This window comes from Crotalus tigris, unplaced genomic scaffold (genome assembly GCF_016545835.1).
Source record: "Crotalus tigris isolate CLP2741 ecotype Arizona unplaced genomic scaffold, ASM1654583v1 scf7180000017771.5222438, whole genome shotgun sequence".
Classification (NCBI taxonomy): Eukaryota; Metazoa; Chordata; class Lepidosauria; order Squamata; family Viperidae; genus Crotalus; species Crotalus tigris.
In genome coordinates this window covers 477,776-502,582 of record NW_024096622.1, presented here as the reverse complement: position 1 = coordinate 502,582, position 24,807 = coordinate 477,776, and the positions used below count along the sequence as shown (strand labels likewise).

The 24,807-nt window shown below is 37.0% G+C and overlaps 2 protein-coding genes across 3 annotated transcripts in view; one reads left to right on the top strand and one right to left on the bottom strand.

The window, feature by feature from the left end:
* CHRM5 (cholinergic receptor muscarinic 5) overlaps positions 1-24,807 on the top strand; it is a 73,866-nt gene that overhangs the window by 37,159 nt on the left and 11,900 nt on the right. The gene's annotated exons all lie outside the window — the stretch shown is intronic.
* AVEN (apoptosis and caspase activation inhibitor) overlaps positions 1-24,807 on the bottom strand; it is a 134,654-nt gene that overhangs the window by 104,182 nt on the left and 5,665 nt on the right. The window contains exon 1 of one of the 2 annotated variants that reach the window (XM_039341610.1): positions 22,629-22,678. The exons of the other annotated variant lie outside the window; for it this stretch is intronic. The gene's annotated coding sequence lies outside the window, so the exon portion shown is untranslated. Of the gene's footprint in view, positions 1-22,628; positions 22,679-24,807 lie in introns of those variants that run through there. 2 annotated transcript variants of the gene reach the window in all.

Genomic DNA, 24,807 nt, shown 5'->3' with positions numbered 1-24,807 from the left:
TCACAGCATGCATACAGTTTCAATGATCAGTAAGTCTGCTTACTGAACTTTGGACAGAGATAGCAAGAATTTGATGTTCCATTAGCAGAACAAAAAAGGTGATAGAAAAATCTCCACAAAAAAAACTACTTAAAAGACAACATTATCTTACAATGCTTTAATTACCAAGGTCTGGTAATATGAACAAACAAACAAAAAAACTCCTATGAGAGAACATTTTCCCAAAATTTAAGTAATCACAGATTATAAAGGAGAAGGAAAGAAAACAAAAACAACCAAAGCCATTCTATTTTTTTAATAAAAAACTACCAGAAGGGGAAAAAAAGTTTGAGATAGGAACTTGCTTTAAATGTACACAAGTATGGCTGCTAAAAACAAAACAAAACAGGAAGGTGTGCATCCTACCTATTGTTCCCTACATATATTTAAAGAGGGAGAGCACTAGATACTTAGATGAAGTTTTAGAATTTTAGAATTTCAACGAGAAATAATTAAATTAGAATGTGTACCCAATCTATGAAAACTGACTCTTTTCCTGCATCACCCTTATTGTTTACATTGGCAAAATCCCCACGAAGGCAGATGTTTCTGAGCAGCTGCTATTGACAGCAACTGACATCCATGTGATTAAAGTCTCCATGAGATTATCAGATTATAAGCATGACTGCTCACCCATGCTTGTGGGCTTCCACTGGTGCCTTTTGAGTGATTCGGTTACACTTTCTCTTGTTTTAGCCTTTATTCCTCCCACCAAAAAAGTGAATTGTATGCTGATATATTTGACACTTAAAGCAGTTTATAGTAATAGAACCATTTACAAATCTGCACAACTATACATTCAGGAGAAAAACCGTATTAGTATAGCTAAGGAAACTTTGTTTTGAAAAATGTATCTTGATTGAAGTCAAAATGCCAGTTGCATACAGAATACACAGAAACTGAGGAAAGTGCATAATTTCTTAACTTCAAGGGAATTGACACAATAAATTACATTACTTGCTCTTTTAGCAAGTGACCTCATGGCTGAGAGAAAAAAATAGTATGATGAGAAATCAAACAGTTTAGTTTCTTATCTCACATAAATTAATTCAATCATGCTCCATTATGTTCCTGCTTTCCTTGTTTCTCATTCTAAAGATAAGCTCATTTCCCTTTAAATTCATCATTAACTATTCACTGGAAGTAATCATTTGTTTGGGGAAAAAACAGTCACAATTTTATCAGCTATAGCAGAATAGTTGAAGTAGATCTTAGTGCTCCTCATCCATTTGTATTTGCTCTTTTCAGAATTCACATGACTGCTAAAATCTAATGGCAAAACAGTGTGATTTTTCTGCAGCTTTAAAACATTCGTTTTTGCCTTTCAGCTGCTAACTAACATATTTTTACTGTGAAATAAGTTCATGGAGATTATCAAAATTGCAAAATTGGATAGTGAAAAAAAAAGAAAAATGAGAAAGCTGTAACATGTTTACATGAAGTACAAAAAAAATGAGATGTTAGACATCTGGAGATACAGCTTGCTACAGCACTCTCCAGGTATGCCTTTGGTATCAGAAATAACATATTATTGTATCTCATCTCCATATATACTGTAAGTTGAACATTTTAACTTTCAGATCTTTAAGCATTATGAACAATTTGGTCCAGGCAGTCCCAGCATTAAGAATATACACATATACAATTGTCGTTGCACAAGCTGTATTTGTTACCAGTTTGCTTCTGATTCCAATTTAAGGTATATAAGTCATTACCTTTAAAGCCCTATATGACATAGATCCAGGGTATCTGAGGAGCCATCACATCCCAATGGGACTAGGTCATTTCATTTGCTTCAGTGGAAAGGAGCCCGCTATGGACCCCATCTGCTAAGGAATCCCATGGGCTGGGTCAAGGAGAAGAACCCTTTCCACTGTGGCCCCAGCTTTGTGGAATTCTCTACCACCAGAGATTTGAACTGCTCCCACCTTGTTGGCATGCCAGAAGGGTATTAAAACTTGGTTTGGATGGTTGGCTTGGAGCCCCAAGAGGTGCTCACCACTGGAGATGGTTGACGGGATAAGATCTCATCCCCATGCCACCCATCTCCTCGCTTATAGTTTTTGAAATACTTTTAAAATTTCAATCCTTTTTCTATTTATCTTTTTATGGTTTTTAGGTTGCCCAGAGTCTCCTTATCAAGGAGATGGGTGATATATAAATTAAATAAATTGATTAAATAAATAATGAATTTATCAACTAATTGTACTTATGAATAGACTACACATTACTAAAAATAGCAGGTAGCTAAATGCAAAGTGATCTGACTAGAAATGACAGCCGGTGAACCGCTGAAACTACACAATGTTTTTTTCATGACTATCACAAAATAGTGTGTGCATTTTTAATATACTGTGCAGCTTATTTTCAGAGGTTTTTAGCAGTTTGCAAAGACATTATGCAGCTTCAGTGGTTTGGTGGCTCAAGAAACGAAGAAAGAATGCTGTCCACCATTTTTAGTGTAGATCACATGACATTTTAGTTGGATGTTATTGTTTTTCTCTATTTACCATGCATCCAAAGCATAAATCCGATGCAAGTGTTGGTGACACATCAAAGAAAAAAAACAATCACAAATATAATAGAATTAATAAAGCAGTCAGAAGGAGGTGAAACATCATCAGATGTGGGAAGCATCTGGCTACAGTTGGTTAATGAACATTTTTAAAGAAATAAGTAAAGTAAGAATAATGGAGCATGTGAAAGCCCATGCTCTGACAAAAGCTACAATTATTATTAAACAACACAATAATTTAATCATTGAAATGGAAATGCAATTGATAATTTTGTTGGACGATCAAAATCAGCATAATTTCCCTATTAGACTTACTTTATTGAAGAAAGGGCTTGAAACCTACTCAATAATTTAAAAGCTATAAGTGCAGCAACTGCAATGGAGATTTTTTTTGTGAGTGGGGGCTGGTTCAGCCATTTCAAAGTGAGGGTAAATTTACATAATATTAAAGATGAAGCCATGCTTCATCTTGAAGTGCTGAGTGTGACTTTCCTGACATGTTTAAAACAATTATTGAAAAGGGATGTTATTTGCCAGACCAAGTATTTAATGTAGACAAAACTGGCTGATTTGGGGGGGAAATGTCTGAAAGGAGCTACAATTTTGTAAAAGGAAAAAAAGTGCAGTGCAGCAGGCATAAGGCACTGAAGGATATACTAATATTATTGCTTGGGGGGGGGGAGGATTCCAAACTCAAGCCTTTGTTTAAAAAGGCAAACTCAAGACTAAATCCAAGGGCACTTCACCCTACCATTAAGGTATTTCTTTCTATTATTATATAACATATAATTATTATATAATAATCTATTATTATTTATTCTATTATTATCATTTTATTTTACAAAGGCTTTGGTTAAAATTACCATTTTTCAAGATTGGTTCTTAAATCATTTTGTCCCTGTTGCTGAATATCATTGCGTGATCAAGAAAATTCTTTTCGGGCTTCTTCTTGTGCTTCACAACACACGTGGACATCCAACCACTTTAGATCACCTTCACCCCAATGCAGAGGTCATATTTTTACACACACACACACACACACACATACACACTATCATTACATCATTACTTAAGCCAATGGATCAGGGAATCATAGCCTCCTTTAAGGCCTATTACTTTCTATATTATAGAAAGTTAGACTATACTTTTCTCAAAGTTATATTATATCTATCACAATCAGTCAGGGCTACCCAAGATAATGTGGTGAGCTTAAAGGAATTCTTAAGGGAAAAATTATAACATCTTTTATAACATCAAAAATACTGCTGTTTCGTGAGATGAAGTGAAGTAGTCAAATACAAAAGGAATGAAACAAATTGTGCCCCCAATTTGGGAATGCTTTTCAGGAGTTTACAACTTACATTATTGAAGCCAGGCAAACTGTGATTGATATTGGCAATCAACTACAGTTGCTCATCAGTGAAAATAAAGTTGATTGACTATCTTGGCAAAAAACTGACCAATGCAGAACTTACAGTGATTTTATCTTTCTTATCAACAATTAAGTCCAGGATATTCTGTGACAGATGCTTGTCTTTTTGAATTCTAAAGAAGCATTTTGGCTTCTTCATTCTCTTTGTCTATTTTGTGGTCCTATATTATTGTTATTATGGTTTGTCACAGTCAGCCAAATGTTCAGATTTGGTTTGGCATTTTTCTCCACCTATCTAGCCCTTTCCAAAGACCTGGGATAGACAGATGTGGATGTTCAATGATATTACAGATATCATCGCAGGATGTAAGCTGTTCCAAGTAAACTGCTTTTTGTAATATTTACTATACTAAGATGTTGTGGTACATTTGGAAGTATTTCTCAAGTGTTTTATATGCATAGAAAGATAAAATAAATACTATATATAAAGACAAACATTTGACTGACACTAAATAACCTGTTCCAACTTGTGATTGTACAACACAGAAATGTAGGGCTGGCTGAGGTATTCTGGGAGTTGAAGTCCACAAGTCTTAAAGTTTGAAGACCCCTGAGTGAGAGATTCAATCCTGAAATAAGGAGGAATTTCCTGATTGTGAGAGTAATTTAGCAGTGGAATAGCCTGCTTCTTCAAGTAATGGGAGCTTCATCACTGGAAGTTTTCAAGGAAAAAAATGGATTTGTCCAGAATAGTCTGAGAATTCCTATAAAGTGCAGAAAAGAAGACCTCCAAGGTCCCTTCCAACTCTACAATTCCATTATATATTTTACTGAATTTTAAATATGCATAAATCTCTTTAGAAATTTGAACTAGGAGGCAAGCTATAAGTATTTCAAGTAGACTTATAACAAAGACACTTCAACAAGCTTATCTAGAACTGATTAGTTGAACAGCTGCCAATTCATGTTTAAGGGCACTTAACTACAAATAAGTTTAGAGAAGTTTGCAGACTTAAAAAAGTAAAGCAAGACTTCTATGACTTGCCTTGAAATCTATTAATTGCTGTTGCGTTAATCATTTTCCTTTTAAACAGAACAAAGATGGCTCTGAACAAGCTCTGATGCGTATTTGGATGTTGCTAAGCAACCACAACGCTCTTTTACTCTTTCAATCCAGAGAATTCATAACGTATTTATCCAATCTGACCATATGTTAGCTTTGTTTTACGGTATGCTGTAATGCAGGAAAAGTGTTAGAAAATAGGGGGTGGAGATCAGGCAGCTTTAATTCCCCCCCACACACACACACACACTCTTCCATCCTGGTTAACTACATACTGCATCCGATTATCATTTTAAAGCCATATTAGAAAAAAGAAAAATGTTAAAAGCAGTTCTGAACACGCATACTCTTATGTTTTACGTCTTCATCATTAATAATGAAGTGTATAAGTGACGTGCTAAGAAAAAAAGCAAATAACAATTCAGGCTACATCATTAAAATTGTAGATTGTTCTGTGTTGGCCAAAACTCACCTCGATATTGGGTCTGCCACCACTTTAAAATAAACATTTAACAAAATAAAAAAAACAAGTTCTGAGAAGGGCAATGAAGCACTCTTCAACTGTCTGAAAAGAAGTTCTGCTCTTTATCATTCTAGAGGGCAGAACATGGAACAATGTATAATTATAGTCCATATCATTTGGCAGAATGTTCAGTCTCCCAGAAATGGATATTTCATATATTAATTATATAATAATTTATTATATTAATATATATTTTCCCTATACATAGATCAGTTCAAAGAGAGGCTCGGCAGCCATCTGTTGAACAGGTGTTAATTTGCATAGCCCATATTAAGCAGGGAACTGGATCCAATGGCTAAAATGGATTCTTCTAACTCTGATTTTCTGATGCGGGATCAGAAGCCAGTAATTAGTAGCAACAAATTGTATATGTTACAAAATTAAAAAACTAAAACTAGAGCCAATAATGGATCATAAACCACTAATTAGCAGCAGCAAACCGCATGTTACAAAATAAAAAAAAAAACTAAAATTAAGGGCAACGTCTAAAACAGTTAAGATCTATAGAATATAACACAAATTTCACAATAAAAGGTTGCTTTTCTTCTGTGAAAAGTAACATCACACTCTACGGATTACATTACTACAATATCATTAGATGTTTTAATATAGATAATGAGAAAGATCCCTTGATTACATATTCGGGTATAATTACCAGGATGGAAGGAGTTTATTATACTGACCAAAGCATGCCAAATGATATGGACTATAATTACAATATGTTGGCCATATCTAATGGCTGTGGAAATCCTGAACTCGTACTATACTACCTTTAAAAGACCTTGACTTTCAAGTCCAAAAAAATGCTTAATATTTTATCATTTTATCACTCTAACATTATTACCATGAAAAAACATAGCCATAGGGAATTTCTAGTAAAGATACAGGTAGTCCTCAATTCTTAGGCCCAAAATTACAATGGCTAAGGGTAACTCATGGCTGTTACAAAATGTTGCATCCCGTCTCTCCCCCTGCAGCCATGTGATCATGATCTGGGTACTTGGCAATTGGCTGCCAAGCACCCCACAATCATATCATTGCCATTTGTAATCTTCTCTGCCAGCGACTCCAAAAAGTCACTGGGGAAACAGGCAGGGAAGACTGCAATTTGCTGATTCCTGCTGAGAAGACACCCTCTTATCTTTGGTGGCTCTTGTGAAAGAGACTATACAAATGACAAAACTTAAAAATTTAAAGAATTTGAAATAAATAGCAAAAAGATAAATAAGACAATGAACTAAGAAAATTATAAACAGATAAAAGGACCAGATAAATTTGGAATATTGACTTGTACTATAAGATTTTGGAATTAACTATAAGAAAATAAACAATTTCTCATGGGAAGCAAACTTTGTTTATTCTGAAAATTGCAAATCATAGCAAAAGATAAGTGAAAATTAGAAACTGGATGTTACAGGGAATTAAAGATTTTAAGCAAGGGAAAAAAATTAAAAAGCCAGTTAATACTGGGACATTGAATGATGCAAAACAACGCAACATCAGAAATAATACAGTAGATCTTTGAAGAATGGAATCAGATAACTACATTGTCAGTAATGTCTGTTTCTATGGATAGACTAAGTTAAGGCCTGGAGGAATGTTGTCCATGTGATCGCGATGGGTCGGACACAACTTTGCAACTAACAACAACAAAAAAGACGTTAATAAAGGAATTATAGATGTGGAATAAATTTTATCTGATAAGAAAAAAATAACAACTACGGAACTGCAAATGACAGGCCAAAAGAATGATTTGGAAAATTATGCTTTACTGGATAATACTAAAGAAACTGGCTGACCTGTTAAAAATTAAAAGGAGAATACAAATGATAAACCAAGAAAATTACCTGAAAAAGTATTTTTATGGAAATAAAATAAATCACCCCTGAAATGGAGGGAACTATTATTTTTCTTCACTTATACCAACAGCTAAACACCACTATTTTTAGATGTTAGAAAATGCACTCCCAATAGCATTTATTTTCATTCTCGATCCTAGCTTTGTAACAGTGTACTCATTCTCAAACTTGAACTTTAGTAAATTATTTGACAGTCGTAACGTTGAGACAAACTAGTATTTATTCTTAACAAAGATGCCTTTAAGGCAAAGCTGGCTGAGGAATTTTTGGAGTTGAAGTCCACAAGTCTTAAAGTTGCCAAGGTTGAGGATCCCTACTTTAAGGAGCTCAAAGGCAAAAAGCTAGACAAAAATATCCAGCCGAGTGCCAAACCCACAGCATATGATGCACAATTGAATTTAGAGAGCAGGTCCTAAACTGAGCACTGCCAAGAGAGACATCAACAATATCAATTACAACATCATTCTTCTTTTCAAAGGCTTATCCATCAGTAACATTAATAGGCCATCAGCAGCACTACAAACCTATCATCCTTGTGCAGCTTGAAGGTTTGACAGCAGCAGACAATTGGCTTGCAGGCTAGAATCTTTTACCTTTAAATCTATCGCACAATGAGGTAACTTACAAGTTATGGCTTTTATTATCCTTTCTTCCCTTCTTTTTGTTTCTTCATACCCTGTTACGGTAAGCTAGGGTTCAAATCTATCATATGCCAAGCAAATGAATTATTTTCTATACGACAGGTCACCCTCTTTGCTCATTTCTTTCCAACATATGTACTTCCTATGGCCCATCTCAAATCTTGTTCTCTATATCAGGGGTAGCTAAATGGATCAGGGGGTGAAAAACATGTGGGAATTATAGTAGCCTCATCTCTCAATGCTCTGAAAAAAAAATGAAAGCAGGCAATTGTGCCAAACACAGCAACAAATTTTTATGCAGAATTTCATATATCATTGGAAATATATCTTGATTTTTAAGGAACTCTTAAGTCATTCTAAGCAATTCTTTTTACATTAAATATTTCAGCTATGCCTGCCTAGTTTACATGGCTCTTACATGAGCAAATCTGGACTGGCCAAGAAGAGTCAAATTTAATTACTTTTTTTTTTTCCTTCATCATTCTGGAAGATTCTGTTGCTGATATAATCTTTGACAGATATAGACTTCATTTCTAGAGAGCATAGTTAACATACCACACTTCATATTTTTCAGATTAATGTTCATTCAAATGTTTATTTTAAAACTAAGTTATAAGAATGATTTCAGCCAAGTGATATGTTTACCATGATAAGACAACCAAATTTTCAGTACAGTTTTCTCTATTGTAAGAAAACTCAAGCACATGAATTTTAGGATTTCTTTTTAACAGTTAATTTAATACTATTGAATTATGGTGGCACATTTAAGATTCTTAATTTGTGTTTTCCTTTTTGTATAGATTTTGGGAAAGAATCACACGTATACTTGCATTGAATTCCCATACTGTTTTTTAATAGACCTATTTATTGTTTTAAAATTATACATTTATCTTTCCTGACTCAAAATGATTAAAATTGCTTTTTTTAAAATTCCTAATAATGTATTGTAACACTCAGCTTGCTTTCCCTTAAAACCATTCATTCATTCAACCAATGCTCCTGGTTCTTTCTCAACTAAATCTTCCCTGTTAGTCGCTATCAAGTCAGGTAACTGATCCTCTTGTACATTCCTTAACCCTTGAAGGAAAATTTCCTGGAAGCATCATGTTTGGGAGAGCTTGCCTCCCAAACAGATGTTGGGATAATTAAATTATCTATTGCTATTTTTAAGTCTCTTGGAAAGATCTGCAGTTTGCTTTTGGAAAACATCATTTACTTCTCCTTGATTGAGCAAGAAACAACAGACACTAACAACAGTATTAATTTTATAGATATTAGCTTGTAATGACCTTCTTGAATTAAGAATTCAGACTCATTTTGTTTATTTTTCATAGTTTAAGCATTTGTATATAGAAACTGAAAGCCATGAAATTTATGAACCCAACATATTGTCATGATTCCGACAAATAAAGAACTCTCTGACAAATTGAAAGATAAAAAGGACAAGTATAGAAAGTGGAAAGAGGGGCACATAACTAAATCAGAATATCAACAAATAACCCGAGCCTGCAAAGATGAAGTGAGGAAAGCCAAGGCTCAAAATGAACTAAGGCTTGCGACCAAAATCAAAAATAACAAAAAAAGCTTCATTCAACAGGTAAAAAACAAGAAAAAAGTGAAGGAAACAATTGGTCCATTAGTGGGTGAAAGTGGTAAGAAGGAGACTAGCAATAGGGAGAAAGCAGAACTATTTAACTTGTTTTTTGCATCTGTCTTTACATGAGGAAAAACAAACCAACCTATCAAAAATAGTGCCATAAAAAACAGTATAGAAACACAAGTTAAGGTAGGCAAGAAAATGATGTGAGCACCTGTCCAGCCGAGACAAGTTCAAATCACCAGGACCAGATGGATTATATCCCAAGGTTCTCAAGGAACTGGCAGATGTGATCTCAGAACCACTGAACTATATTTTTCAAAGATCTTGGAGCACTGGGGAACTACCAGAGGACTGGAAAAGAGCTGATATAGTTCCCATCTTCACAAAAGGAAAAAAAACGGATCCAGGAAATTACAGACCTATCAGCCTGACCTCAATACCTGGGAAGATTCTGGAAAAGATAATCAAACAATGAATCAGCGAACACCTAGAGGCAAACAAAGTCATTACTAAAAGCCAACATGGGTTTGTCAAAAACAGATCATGCCAGACAAACCTTATTGCATTCTTTGACGAAGTGACAAAATTAGTGGATCAGAGGAATGCTGTGGATATAATTTACTTGGACTTCAGTAAGGCATTTGATAAAATAGATCACAACCTACTACTCGATAAGATAGAAAAATGTGGGTTAGACAGCATCACCACCAGATGGATTCGTAGCTGGCTGACCGGCCGTACTCAGCGTATGATCCTCAATGGAACTGCATCTACATGGAGAGAAGTGTGTAGTGGGGTGCCCCAGGGCTCTGTTCTGGACCCAGTGCTCTTCAACATATTCATCAATGATTTGGACAAAGGGATAGATGGGGAACTCATCAAATTTGCCGATGACACCAAGCTGGCAGGAATAGCCAACACTCCAGAAGACAGGCTTAAGATACAGGAGGACCTGGACAGACTTGAACACTGGGCGCTATCTAACAAAATTAAATTCAATGGTGAAAAAAGTAAGGTTCTACATTTAGGCAAGAAAAACCAAATGTACAGGTATAGTATGGGGGTACCTTGCTCAATAGTAGTAACTGTGAGAGGGATCTCAGAGTCCTAGTAGACAATCACTTAAATATGAACCAGCAGTGTGCTGCAGCTGCCAAAAAAGTCAACACAGTGCTGGGCTGCATTAACAGAGGGATAGAATCAAGATCACGGGAAGTATTAATACCATTTTACAATGCCTTGGTAAGGCTACACTTGGAATACTGCATCCAGTTTTGGTCACCATGATGTAAAAAAGATGCTGAGACTCCAGAAAGAGTACAGAGAAGAGCAACAAAGATGATTAGGGGACTGGAGGCTAAAACATATAAGGAATGGTTGCTGGAATTGGGTATGTCTAGTTTAATGAAGAGAAGGACGCGGGGGGACATGATAGCAGTGTTCCAATATCTCAGAGGCTGCCACAAAGAAGAGGGAGTCAAGCTATTCTCCAAGGTGCCTGAAGGCAAGAAGAGAAGCAACGGATGGAAACTAATCAAGGAGAGAACCAACTTAGAACTAAGGAGAAACTTCCTGACAGAACAATTAACCAATGGAACAACCTGCCTCCAGAATCAGTGAATGCTCCAACACTGGAAGTTTTTAAGAGACTGGACAGCCATTTGTCTGAAATGGTGTAGGATTCCTGCCTGAGCAGGGGGTTGGACTCAATGACCTCCAAGGTCCCTTCCAACTTTATTATCATCATCATCATCATCATCATCATCATCATCATCATTATATGAAACTCTTCAAAAGAAATTTGAGGTATTGTTTACCTTAAAGAATCTTTTATTCGAGAAAGAAAGTATCAGCACTACATAGTTGAAACCAGAAACTAAATTCCCCTCCCCTGGATACAAAGTAACAAAGTACAATTCTCTCCTCCAATAAACAGTCATAAATCACATTCCCGAATTAGTTTGAAGCATGGCTTTCTCCCCAGCCCTCCAAAACACTATCAGCTATGGGCCCAATGTCCTTGGGTTCCCACATCTAAGTTATTATTGTTATGACTAGCCGGACTCTCATCCCTATTCCCCCTCCCAGCATCAACTAATTCTAAAAGCAATAGAGAAAATGGCTGCATTTCCATCTGTTGTCAAAGCAAGAACATCTGATGTTAGCAACATTGACACATATTTTTGATTTTCCATTGAACTGTTTAATAATCTCTATTATAACAACATTGTTAACTTCCTTCCACGGTGTGTAGTCTTTTCTTATTTCAGTATTTTCATCTCCAATTCACAAAGAACTCAATTCTCCATGCTCTAGCCAAGCACAATTTTACCAATTCTTGTGAAGTAGAATTCATGTCATGTCATCTTTGACTACCAATTAACATAGGATACAGTTCCAGAAACAAAATATTTCCTGTCAACATCACTTGTACAGCCACTCGTTCGCTCATTCGTGTATTCCTGTTGCTGATTCTCTTCCATAGTGTAGAAGGGTAGAAAAAAATGTTACCTAAACTGAGGTTCTTGAACTTCCTCCAAGTCCATGCTAATATGATTACTCCTGCTGTTAGAAGTATCATTTGGTCAAACTCAGATAAACGGGGGAGGGGGAGTGGATGTATTAACCTGGAAAATATTTTTGGGAACTTGCTGATCTTTACTCTTGACAAATAGCATACCCTGTGAATTTAGAAGTCTCCTCAAGATATATTTCTATTTCTTTACAACATCAAACTTTCAACTTATTTTGTATTATTGTATGGTGCAGCTGTATTGCCTCTGCCCATCATCCTGCCTTCTACCATGTGGTACTATTCATTTCCTGCTTTGTTTTTTGTTCTGAAGGGGCTTAAATTCCAGCAATGTAGAATATATTCTGCTTCTGACAGTCAGGCTAATCCATTGTACTCCTGTGTTTGTTTTCCTTATGTGGAATTGCTTCTTCTTTTAGTTTCTGTTGCATCACTTCCTTTCTTTGATCTAATAAATCTTCATCTTCTTTCTTCATTAAAATACTGACCTTTTCTTGAAGGAAGCATGTACTTGTTGCAAATACTGCAAATACATGCCAGGTAATAGTAATAGTAATAGTAGTAAAGTTGGAAGGGACCTTGGAGGTCATCTAGTCCAACCCCCTGCTCAGGCAGGAAACCCTACACCATTTCCGACAAATGGCTGTCCAGTCTCTTCTTAAAAACTTCTAGTGTTGGAGCATTTACTGCTTTTGGAGGCAGGCTGTTCCACTGATTAATTGTTCTCAGTGTCAAGAAGTTTCTCCTTAGTTCTAGGTTGCTTCTCTCCTTGATTAGTTTCCACCCGTTGCTTCTTGTCCTGCCTTCAGGTGCTTTGGAAAATAGCTTAATTCCCTCTTCTCTGTGGCAGCCCCTGAGATACTAGAACACTGATATCATGTCCTCTCTCGTCCTTCTCTTCACTAAACTAGACATACCCAATTCTAGCAACCGTTCCTTATATGTTTTAGCCTCCAGTCCCCTAATCATCTTTGTTGGTCTTCTCTGTACTCTTTCTAGAGTCTCAACATCTTTTTTACATCGTGGTGACCAAAACTGGATGCAGTATTCCAAGCGTGGCCTTACCAAGCCATTGAAGAGTGGTATTAATACTTCACATGATCTTGATTCTATCCCTCTGTTAATGCAGCCTAGCACTGTGTTGGCCTTTTTGGCAGCTGCAGCACACTGCTGGCTCATATTTAGGTGATTGTCTACTAGGACTCCGAGGTCACTCTCACAGTTACTACTATTGAGCATGGTGCCACCTATGCTGTACTTAATAATAAATTTCTTTCTTGAGCTCACACGTTAACCAAATATTCATTGCTAACTAGGGACTTCCTCTTCAATTTCCTGAGAAAATTCCCTTAAGCTGTCTTAATATAATCACTCTCTGGAAAATTGTATTGCTCTTCCAGACTCCAATTATTACCTACAATGGACAATCAGCATCTCTTAAAACATAACTTCTGCAATCAGCAGCTATTCTGGAGATATACCCAGAATAGTAAGTTACTATTAACCATCATCATCACTAAAAATATACTTTTTAGAAAATATAGTCCTTTAGAAAATATAAGGTCTTGGTTCCTCTTCTCTTTTTTTCCTTTTCCCTATTGTCAAACTCATTAGCTTTCCATATTCACTTCTCATGCTTTGTGTTTATATACCGTATATAGCAGAATAAGTGAATAGCATAATGTTTACATCAAAAAATCTGTTATTCAGAACCAAATAATCTTACTCTAAGGCTCTTTGCCCTTAAGAATACAGAACTCAATGATAACCACTAAACTGTATTCAGATAGAGGTTAAATGGGAAGAAACTCCCTATTTTGTTCTGAAAAAGATGTGTTTTATTATACATAAGAAATATCAAAATATACTTTTTAAAGACAAAAAAAAGCTATTCAACCTTTAAGCCCTTGCTGCAGCCTATTCCAATAATTGGATCAATGAATGAAAACTTGGCATTTATTGTAACAGCAAGACCTGCTTCAAAGCCTGCAGGAGATACTATACTACAAAACTAATATTTTAGAATGGGAGACATTCCTAGGATTAGAACTTTAGGAGGAAGGGCACTTTGGAATTCCCCCATTATCTATGGACCAATTGTACTAACCTGTTTGAGTAATATAGGATTGAAAAAAATACTAGCACTGTTAACTGAGTCCACTGTAACTAATACTGTTAGACGTTATCCAGTTTTTCTTCTATGCCATTAATTAGGCTAAAATGCAAGGAAAATGGCTAGCCTTGATGAAATTAATAAAAGCATCTCATTCTGTAATACTAGTCACTGAAACAAATAATGCCATTCCATTTTACAATCAACAGTATACTTAAATGTCGTTTTCCTTAAAAAGAAAATAAAATGTAAAATTATTGAAGCCTTTTACTTTCAACAGTTTACCCACTTAAAAAAAGTTTAAAAACTGATCTCATACTGCTTTAAATTTGTATAACACTTCATATTTCATTTCAAAATAAATTTTTACATGTCATTTAATTTTTCCTAAAAACCACTAAACTACATTTTGAGAAAAAAATATTGTATGTTTTTATATCCAAAAGTATGCTTTCCAGGTGCCTAAATAATCTGTAGATCTTTGGAAATTAAAATTAGGTATCTACTTATTCTTTGGCCCTTGCTCATTGACTAAGCACCAAATTATTGAACTCAGCACACCCTTCCACTTAGTGCATTGGGCAAACATCTAGCACTAGTGCTGTACAAAACATTCAAAGGAGTGCTTCACAAAGTGTGTTGGCTTAAGGAAAGTGTTGCTTCTTCAACCAGTGAAGCACTTATACACACTGTAAGACACACAACTGTTTGAAGAAGTTTTTGTTTTTTTTCCAAACTATGTGCAACTAGGTACCTGGAGAGAAAACACTTCTTCCCAGGCTGTTTCTTATGTTTTTTATATACATTCTATTTCCCTTTGGTTGTATTAATTTTCTATTGCAGTTGTAATTTTTAATGAAATTGTTATTTTAAAAAAATTAATGTTGATGTATTATGAAAAAAAAAGAAAGGTAATGTTATGGCTTTTTCAAACTTTCCCCTAAATATTTTAATATTATATTTTAATGACAAGTTTGGGCAGGTACATGAATGCAGGCAATTGTATCAAATCATCTAAAGTAGGCATGTCAAACTCGCGACGTCACGTGACGTCGCACAACCTATCGGGCCGGTTTTGCCATTGCCGGCAATGGGGTGGGCGCGGCTTCCATGGGCTGGCAGTTTGACACCCCTGATCTAAAAGAATGCAGCTGCCTCAATATCTATGAAGATTCTCAGTCATCCAGGTCATAGTTGTTCCAAAGATGCTTTTCCAAAAGGCAACTAGATTTTGTTTTTCCTTGAAGACATTTCGTTTTTCATCCAAGAATCTTCTTCAGTTTTGACTGAATGGTGGAGGATGGAAGGATTTATATTCCTTGCAGTCATGCAGTTAATAGCACTCTTTCTGAGAGTTGTTGAGGCCACTATCTATGCCCGCCCTGGGTCACCTGAATAGTGCAAATGGGTGTGGAACCTTCTTGGAACTGCTGAAAGGACTGTGCTTTAGACAGAAGATAGGTGGTGTTGTATCCCTCCTCCTTAGTTGAGAGAGGGCCGTTCAATCTTAATGTAGATGGCCTCTTTGACCACTCTTTCAAACTAGCAGTCCTCTCTGTCCAGAATGTGGACTTTGCTGTCTTCAAAAGAGTGACCTTTCTCTTTGTCACACTAATTCATTAGTTTATATGGGATGGATATAGTTATACCTTCTCACACTGCAACAGGATATACAATATTTATAAAATAGGGTTTTTTCCTATTATAGAAATAACAAAAACATTTAATTATGGGATTACTTACCTATTCATATGTATTAGCAAACCAGCATAATTGCCTATTGCCAAAACAAATTACTAATATGTGCATTCTAATTGTTTAAGATACAAGGATATTTCTATCTGACAAACAGATTCGTTTATAAAAGTGTCTGACAATGATAGGTTTGCTGAAATAGATAGCTTTGAATGTGAATATAATTTCTGACAATCTGCTGTCCGCTCAATAATTGTTTTATGTTTAATCTTTTATTTGCATGACAATGTAGTCAACCACTAACATGACAAATATGGTATTAATTTAATTTGACATAATATTTACAGATCTAGCTAGGCTTCCTCGTGATTATACACATATAATATGAGACATGCCAACATGCATACAAGAATGAAATGTCAAGCATAATTATTCTCTCCACAATAGCGGTTCAATTTCTGCAACATAAATGTATTATTACAGAGTATTACAGACTGGTTTCCCAAGTTTTTTAAAATACTAAAAAGCAGAACAACATACAAGACATTCCTTGTTACTGAAATGCTACCCAGTTGTTCTTGCATTCTATATCCCATAAATTTCAGCCATTATAGCTGATTGTGACTGCAGTTAAAATCCAGTAATGGCTACAAGGAAGTGACTGCCCAGCTCACTGTTGTTCAGTTCTAGGTAGTTTTTACATTTCAATGTATAAATTAAAATAAATGGATAATTCAAATATGTTTGTTTGTTTAATTTATTTGATGAATATTCCTCTTTAGCGTTTTCAAGTCATTTAGCATAAAAAACTTTTATTCTGAAGGTCAGCTACTTTTACAATGTTCATTTATGTCCCTTAAAAGCTTTTGTGTGGATAAAATCACGAAAACCAGTTGTACCATGCAGGGAGATCAGTATTAGAAAAACACATTATTCTATCTCTGGAGAGTCAAGCAAGGGGCTGAAGAAAGGAATAGATTGAGAATAAGCTTAATCTGAGTTGTCTGAAATACGGAGAAAGCTGGTTTAAAGGTAGGAGGGGTGATTTAGAAGGTGTGTTCACAGGATTCACCTTGCCTTATTAGGCACTTCTACCTTTGGGAAATTAACTAATGTGAAGTTATATGAACAGAGAAACCAGGTGCAGCCTTAATTAAATCAAGAGCAACTACTTTATTTGCTGTTTCTCTAATACATGAATTACAAAACATAAATACAATGGTCTGAGGTGAAAGTTTCTGCAGAGAGAATGCAGGTAAAGATTTGGATTTCCCCATTTTCTCTTTGTTTGTGTTTCATACCTCCCCATTCACCCAAAAAAAAAAAAAAATGGACAAGAGGTAGATCCAGCCCAATTTTTTTTGCAGAAAGCTGAGTTCAAGACAGCTGACTTCAGTTTTACCCTTACTTCCAAGTCTAGACTATACACAATGTTTAAGCAAAAGTAAAGATATAAAAAGGTAAAATGGCCTCCCACTACTTTACATTGACCATTTTACACCCGACTCTAACCTTAGAAATGCCAGGATTTCCAGTATGTGCAATATATTAATGGATTTAATAAAAAATATTAGGAAAAGATGGTAAGATCATGATTAAAAGCACTCTTACAGAATGGAGGAAAATTATGGCATGGAGATCTGTTTGTACAAATACCTCATAATGAAACAGAAGAAACACGGAGAGTATGCAGGATCCAAGCTGGATCGGTCACCGGGACCAGAGGTTTAGCCTTCCAGGCTTTTGGACTCATGCTGGAGCCCTTCCTCAGGGAACTTTTATCAGCACTCCAGACATTCTGACAATGTGAGACACATTCTGGTCAGAGAGAAGTTCCCCAAGGAGGGGCTCCCAGCATGAGTCCTAAAGCTCAGAAGACTAAACATCTGGTCCCAGTGACTGACCCAAATTGGATCCTGCAACATTATCCTGGGGCATGTATATTTGCTGTCATTCATGAGAGTATGTCTGATTATAAACAAAATTGATAAACCTTAATCTATTAATTTTGGAACTCTGTAAGAATACAGATAATCTATAGAAATACATTACTGTGTGGTTTATTGAACTCGATGAATTTAAACATCACTTTTCTGTGAATTGCAGTAGTTAGGTTCATAAGATATATATATCCAAACCAAACAAAGAATTTTATAACAAAACACTATGAGTGAATCAGGTCTAGGGCTGTAAGGTACAATCCTAAATTACTGAGCTTAGTTGGGCTTGTTTCTGAACAGACACAAGCAGACTCCATTTCAATGTTGTAATTCCTTGCACAATTATCTGAGTGATCATGCATAAAATGGAAAATAATTGGAAATTCAGCTTACTGAGAATTACATTTTCTCATACAATTGAAGAATAGTGTTCTTTTATAAACAACACTGTTATTGGACTAAGTTGTAAAGTATGCATTATAGCCCATTCAAATTATTTTTCTGGGGTTTTCCTATTGAAAAGCAACATTAAACAAAACAAATTATTTATCTTGTAAGTGCAAATGCAAGGTTATCTCCTTGCTGGAGAAGGAAGTGGGAGGAATGAAGGCCAGCCTTTCTTTTTTAAGGCTTAACAAGAAAAGGAAAGCAAAGCAAAGCAAGCATAGGTACTACACAAAGAGATCTTATCAAGGTCTGTAAAAAGAGAACAAGCACAAAAATTGTCCAGAGGTAGGAGGTGGGGGATGACAAGAAGATTTCCAATGAGAGTGGTGATTATTTGCAGATATGTGGTATAAATCAGTGGCCCCTAACTTTTTGGGCACCAGAAATTGGTTCTGTGGAGAGAGATTTTTTCCGCAGACCAGAAGGGGGTATGGTTTCGCATACTGCCTGCATCCCGCAGATGGGGCGTCACTTTTTTATGCAGCCTGGTTTCTGGCATGCCACAGACTGGGCCAGTCCATGGACTGCAGATTGAGGACCCCTGGTATAAACAAACAAAAGAGATGGCCCATGCGACAGAAACTGATCAACCAACTTGAAGCTCTGAACATGGAAGTCATGTACCATACTACTTGAAATAATTCTATCACTCCAATCTTATAGAACAATGGAAAGAACTATCAACTCTGCAGGGATGAAGAGTGAATACACTGACAAGCTGAGAAGAAAAAAGGAGATGTATAGAAACAATGGAAAATAGTTAATAAATAAGGACAAATACAAGAGGAGGTGGAGTTGCTCTCTATATAAGAAATAACTACATCTCCACAGAAATAGAGTACAACAATGATAAAAACTGTCTTGAATGCATTTGGGTCAATATAAAAGGGGGGGGAAATGACACTGCCATAGGTGTATACTACAGACCACCCAACCAAACAGAGGAAATAGATGAACTTTTTGCTAGTCAGCTAACTAAGGTATGTAGGAAGCACACCACAATAGTAATGGGGGACTTTAACTACCCTGACATCAACTGGGAGACAAACTCCGCACCAAGTGGAAGATCAAACAGGTTCCTGGCAAACCTAGCAGACAACTTTGTCTCCCAAAAAGTAGAGAAGGGAACTAGGGGATTAGCCATTTTGGATCTAATTCTCACTAACAGAGATGAAATGATAGACGGTGTTGAAGCCATAGGAACCCTGGGAGGAAGTGATCATGCAATATTAGAATTCAACATTATAGAAGCACAACCAATAGAACACAGTCAAACTAGAGTCTTGGACTTCAAGAGAGCTAATTTCAATAAACTTAGAGAGGGCTTGGGATGGATTCCATGGATGAGAATCCTCAAGGGAAAACAACTCAAGAAGCTTGGGAAATTTTGAAAAATGAGATAATAAAAGCACAGTCTAGCACAATACCAACAAAGAGGAAAAATAACAGCTCTCAAAAGAAACCAGCATGGCTGCATAAAGAACTCTCTGACAAATTGAAAGATAAAAAGGACAAGTACAGAAAGTGGAAAGAGGGGAACATAACTAAGTCAGACTATCAGCAAATAGCCCGAGCCTGCAAAGATGAAGTGAAGAAAGCCAAGGCTCAAAATGAACTAAGGCTTGCGACCAAAGTCAAAAATAACAAAAAAAGCTTCTTTCAACATGTAAAAAACAAGAAAAAAGTGAAGGAAATGATTGGTCCATTAGTGGGTGGAAGTGGCAAGAAGGTGACAAGCAACAGGGAGAAAGCAGAACTATTTAACTCATTTTTTGCATCTGTCTTTACACAAAGGGAAAAAACAGACCAACCTATCAAAAATAGTGCCATAAAAAACAAAACAGAAACACAAGTTAAGATAGGCAAGAAAATGGTTAGGGAGCACCTGTCCAGCCTAGATGAGTTCAAATCGCCAGGACCAGATGGATTACACCCCAGAGTTCTCAAGGAACTGGCAGATGTGATATCGGAGCCACTGAACTATATTTTTCAAAGATCCTGGAACACAGGGGAACTACCAGAGGACTGGAAAAGAGCTGATGTAGTTCCCATCCTCAAAAAAGGAAAAAAAATGGATCCAGGAAATTACAGACCTATCAGCCTGACCTCAATACCTGGGAAGATCCTGGAAAAGATAATCAAACAACGAATCAACGAACACCTAGAGGCAAACAAAGTCATTACTAAAAGCCAACATGGGTTTGTCAAAAATAGATCATGCCAGACAAATCTTATTGCATTCTTTGACCAAGTGACAAAATTAGTGGATCAGAGGAATGCTGTGGACATAATTTACTTGGACTTCAGTAAGGCATTTGATAAAGTAGATCACAACCTACTACTTGACAAGATAGAAAAATGTGGGGTAGACAGAACCACCACCAGATGGATCCGTAGCTGGCTGACCGGCCGTACTCAGCGAGTGGTCCTCAATGGAACTGCATCTATATGGAGGGAAGTGTGTAGTGGGGTGCCCCAGGGCTCTGTTCTGGGCCCAGTACTCTTCAACATCTTCATCAACGATTTGGATGAAGGGATAGATGGGGAACTCATCAAATTTGCAGATGACACCAAGCTGGCAGGAATAGCCAACACTCCAGAAGACAGGCTTCAGATACAGAAGGATCTGGACAGACTTGAACACTGGGCACTAACTAACAAAATGAAATTCAATGGTGAAAAAAGCAAGGTTCTACATTTAGGCAAGAAAAACCAAATGCACAAGTACAGCATAGGTGGCACCATGCTCAATAGTAGTAACTGTGAGAGGGACCTCGGAGTCCTAGTAGACAATCACTTAAATATGAGCCAGCAGTGTGCTGCAGCTGCCAAAAAGGCCAACACAGTGCTAGGCTGCATTAACAGAGGGATAGAATCAAGATCACGTGAAGTATTAATACCACTCTTACAATGCCTTGGTAAGGCCACACTTGGAATACTGCATCCAGTTTTGGTCACCACGATGTAAAAAAGATGTTGAGACTCTAGAAAGAGTACAGAGAAGAGCAACAAAGATGATTAGGGGACTGGAGGCTAAAACATATAAGGAACGGTTGCTAGAATTGGGTATGTCTAGTTTAACGAAGAGAAGGACAAGGGGGGACATGATAGCAGTATTCCAATATCTCAGGGGCTGCCATAAAGAAGAGGGAATTAAGCTATTTTCCAAAGCACCTGAAGGCAGGACAAGAAGCAACGGGTGGAAACTAATCAAGGAGAGAAGCAACCTAGAACTAAGGAGAAACTTCCTGACAGTGAGAACAATTAATCAGTGGAACAGCTGGCCTCCAGAAGCAGTAAATGCTCCAACACGGGAAGTTTTTAAGAAGAGACTGGACAGCCATTTGTCCGAAATGGTGTAGGGTTTCCTGCCCGAGCAGGGGGTTGGACTAGATGACCTCCAAGGTCCCTTCCAACTTTACTATTATTATTAACTGGTAATTCAACTCTATAGAGGAGTCAGGAATGGCAAAACTTAGAAAGAGATCGTGAGGCATGCAAACTGTAATAGAGGGGTTTGGGGAATGAAGTAAGAGTGAAAGAGGCAGTTGGTTTGTTATGTTGTTAGTCTATCTTATAGTGTTGTTAGTCTGTTTTATGACTAAAGAGCATCCAATGAATCTCTGCCAAGCCTGACCCTAATCTAGTTCAGTATTGTTAAAAATACAGCAAGAATCCATATTACTACTTTAAAGTAACTGAAGTCTCCAATGACAGATGAATTATATCTTAAACTATTAAAAGTGCTGGCAGAAAAGATCTGAAAACTAGTAATGTAATTTTTGAAAACCACTGGAGAACAAATGAGATGCCAGAAGAGAGGAGAAAAGCAAACATAGTCCCAAAATATGCTTTTATAAAAAAGGACCCAATAACCTACCAATTTAATGTAGGGCAAAGTATTGAAATATATTATGGAGGAACATTATCTGTAAACAGTTAGGAAAAAAATGCTTCCATTATCTGGAGCCAGCATAGGTTTATCAAAATCAACATCAAGTAGTATCAGGTCAGACTCACATTATTTTGCTAAAGGACATATTGTGGATGTGATGTACTTCGATTTCACTAAAATTTTCCACAAAGTCCAGGCTACATTCATAAAAGCACTGTGTTCACTCCATGAAAGGTAATAATTTTTCTACGCACTGTATTTCATATGGGACATGGAGAAACTAGAGCTACTCAGAGGATAAGGCTTGGGAAAACCAACAGTGAGGAATAGCTAAGGGAGATAAGGATGATTAGCTAGAAAAAGAAAAGCAAAAGAAATAGGATACTTATTTACCTATTGTTGTTGTTGTTGTTAATTGCGAAGTCGTGTCCGACCCATCGCGACCCCATGGACAACGTTCCTCCAGGTCTTCCTGTCCTCTACCATCTTCTGGAGTCCATTTAAATTCACACCTACTGCTTCAGTGACTCCATCCAGCCATCTCATTCTCTGTCGTCCCCTTCTTCTATTGCCCTCAATCTTTCCCAGCATTAAGCTCTTCTCCAGTGAGTCCTTTCTTCTCATTAGGTGGCCAAAGTACTTGAGTTTCAACTTCAGGATGTGGCCTTCTAAAGAGCAGTCGGGGTTGATCTCTTCTAGGACTGACCGGTTTGAACGCCTTGCAGTCCAAGGGACTCGCAGGAGTCTTCTCCAGCACCATAGTTCAAAGGCCTCAATTCTTTTGCGCTCAGCCTTTCTTATGATCCAACTTTCGCAGCCATACATTGCAACTGGGAAAACCATGGCCTGGACTATACGCACTTTTGTTGGCAGGGTGATGTCTCTGCTTTTTAGAATGCTGTCTAGATTTGCCATAGCTTTCCTCCCCAGGAAAGGTGATCTTGGAGCCCAGAAAAATAAAATCTGTCACTACCTCCATTTCTTCCCCATCTATTTGCCAGGAATTGAGAGGGCCCGATGCCATGATTTTGGTTTTCTGAGGGATTCTTGCCCACAGTAGTATACCTGATGGTCATCTGAGTTAAATTCACCCATTCCTGTCCATTTTAGTTCGCTGATTCCTAAGATGTCGATGTTCAGTCTTGTCATCTCTTTTTTGACTACTTCTAGCTTGCCTTGATTCATGGATCTTACATTCCAGGTTCCTATGGAGAAAAAATCTTTACAGCATCGGACTTTCCTTTCACCACCAGATATATCCACAGCTGAGCATCCTTTCGGCTTTGGCCCAGTCGCTTCATTCGTTCTGGCGCTACTAGTACTAGCCCTCTGCTCTTCCCCAGTAGCATATTGGACACCTTCCGACCTGAAGGGCTCATCTTCCAGCGTCATATCTTTTTTCCTTTTAGTACTGTCCATGGGGTTTTCATGGCAAAGATACTGGAGTGGTTTGCCATTTCCTTCTCCAGTGGATCACATTTTGTCAGAACTCTCTGCTATAACCTGTCCGTCTTGGGTGGCCCTGCACGGCATAGCTTATAGCTTCATTGAGTTACGCAAGCCCCTTCGCCACGACAAGGCAGTAATCCATAAAGGGGTATTTACCTATACAGTATTTAAAAGGCTGACACATGCAAAAGGAAGTGGGCCTGTTTTCTGTTGAAAATAAAGCCTAATGGGCTCAATTAAAACGAAGGACAGTCAAACTGAATATTAGAAGGAATCTGACAAGCAGTAGAACAGCTAGCTATTATAGTGATAGTTTCTCTCCCTGAAGTTTTCAAATGGAATCTAGATGGTCACCTGTTGGGGATAATGGACTCCTAACCTGAGAAATGGGTTGGAACAGAAGACTTATAAGGTCCTTTACGTTCTAGGGCTCTATGAAATAATAATGAGAGGAAAGTGGTTTTGCTTTTCCTTCTTCAGCTTAGTCATTTCATTGTGATGTGAAGAAAGGTCATTCTGTCAATTTGGTTCTTAGAGTTCTATATCAAACTTGGTGTGACAGGAGAAAACTTGATTCTGCTATTTTAAATCAGTGCAGTTGGCTAATGTTCCAGAGCTTTACTGGAGATTAAACTTAAATATGAAATCTGTTTCCAAGAGCACAGAGCCCTAGGAAGGGCACTGTATGTTCCCTCACTTAGATATTTAAGCTTATTCCTACATACCAGCAGTAAAGAGTGGGATTGTCAACACAGATGGTCAAAGAACTCTGAATCCCTACATTTCTCTTTTTAAAAAAGCTTTCAAAGAGTGTGTCTTCTGGTGATTGCCTGGACAAAACTCTGCAATTTCTTGGCAAGATTTCAGAAGTAGTTTGCTATTGCTTTCTTCCTAGGGGGTTGAGAGAGAGTGACTGACTCAAGTTCACCCAGCTGGCTTCATACTTAAGACAGGATTAGAACTTGTGGTCTCCTGGTTTCTAGCTTGGTGTTTTAACAATTACCAAACTGACTATCTTATATAGTGAAATTGGTTCTCTTCTATACATTAAAGATATACACAGATCGACCTTAGCTGTGACAGTAATTGGAACTGGAATCATGGGACTCTCCCCGGTCATTAG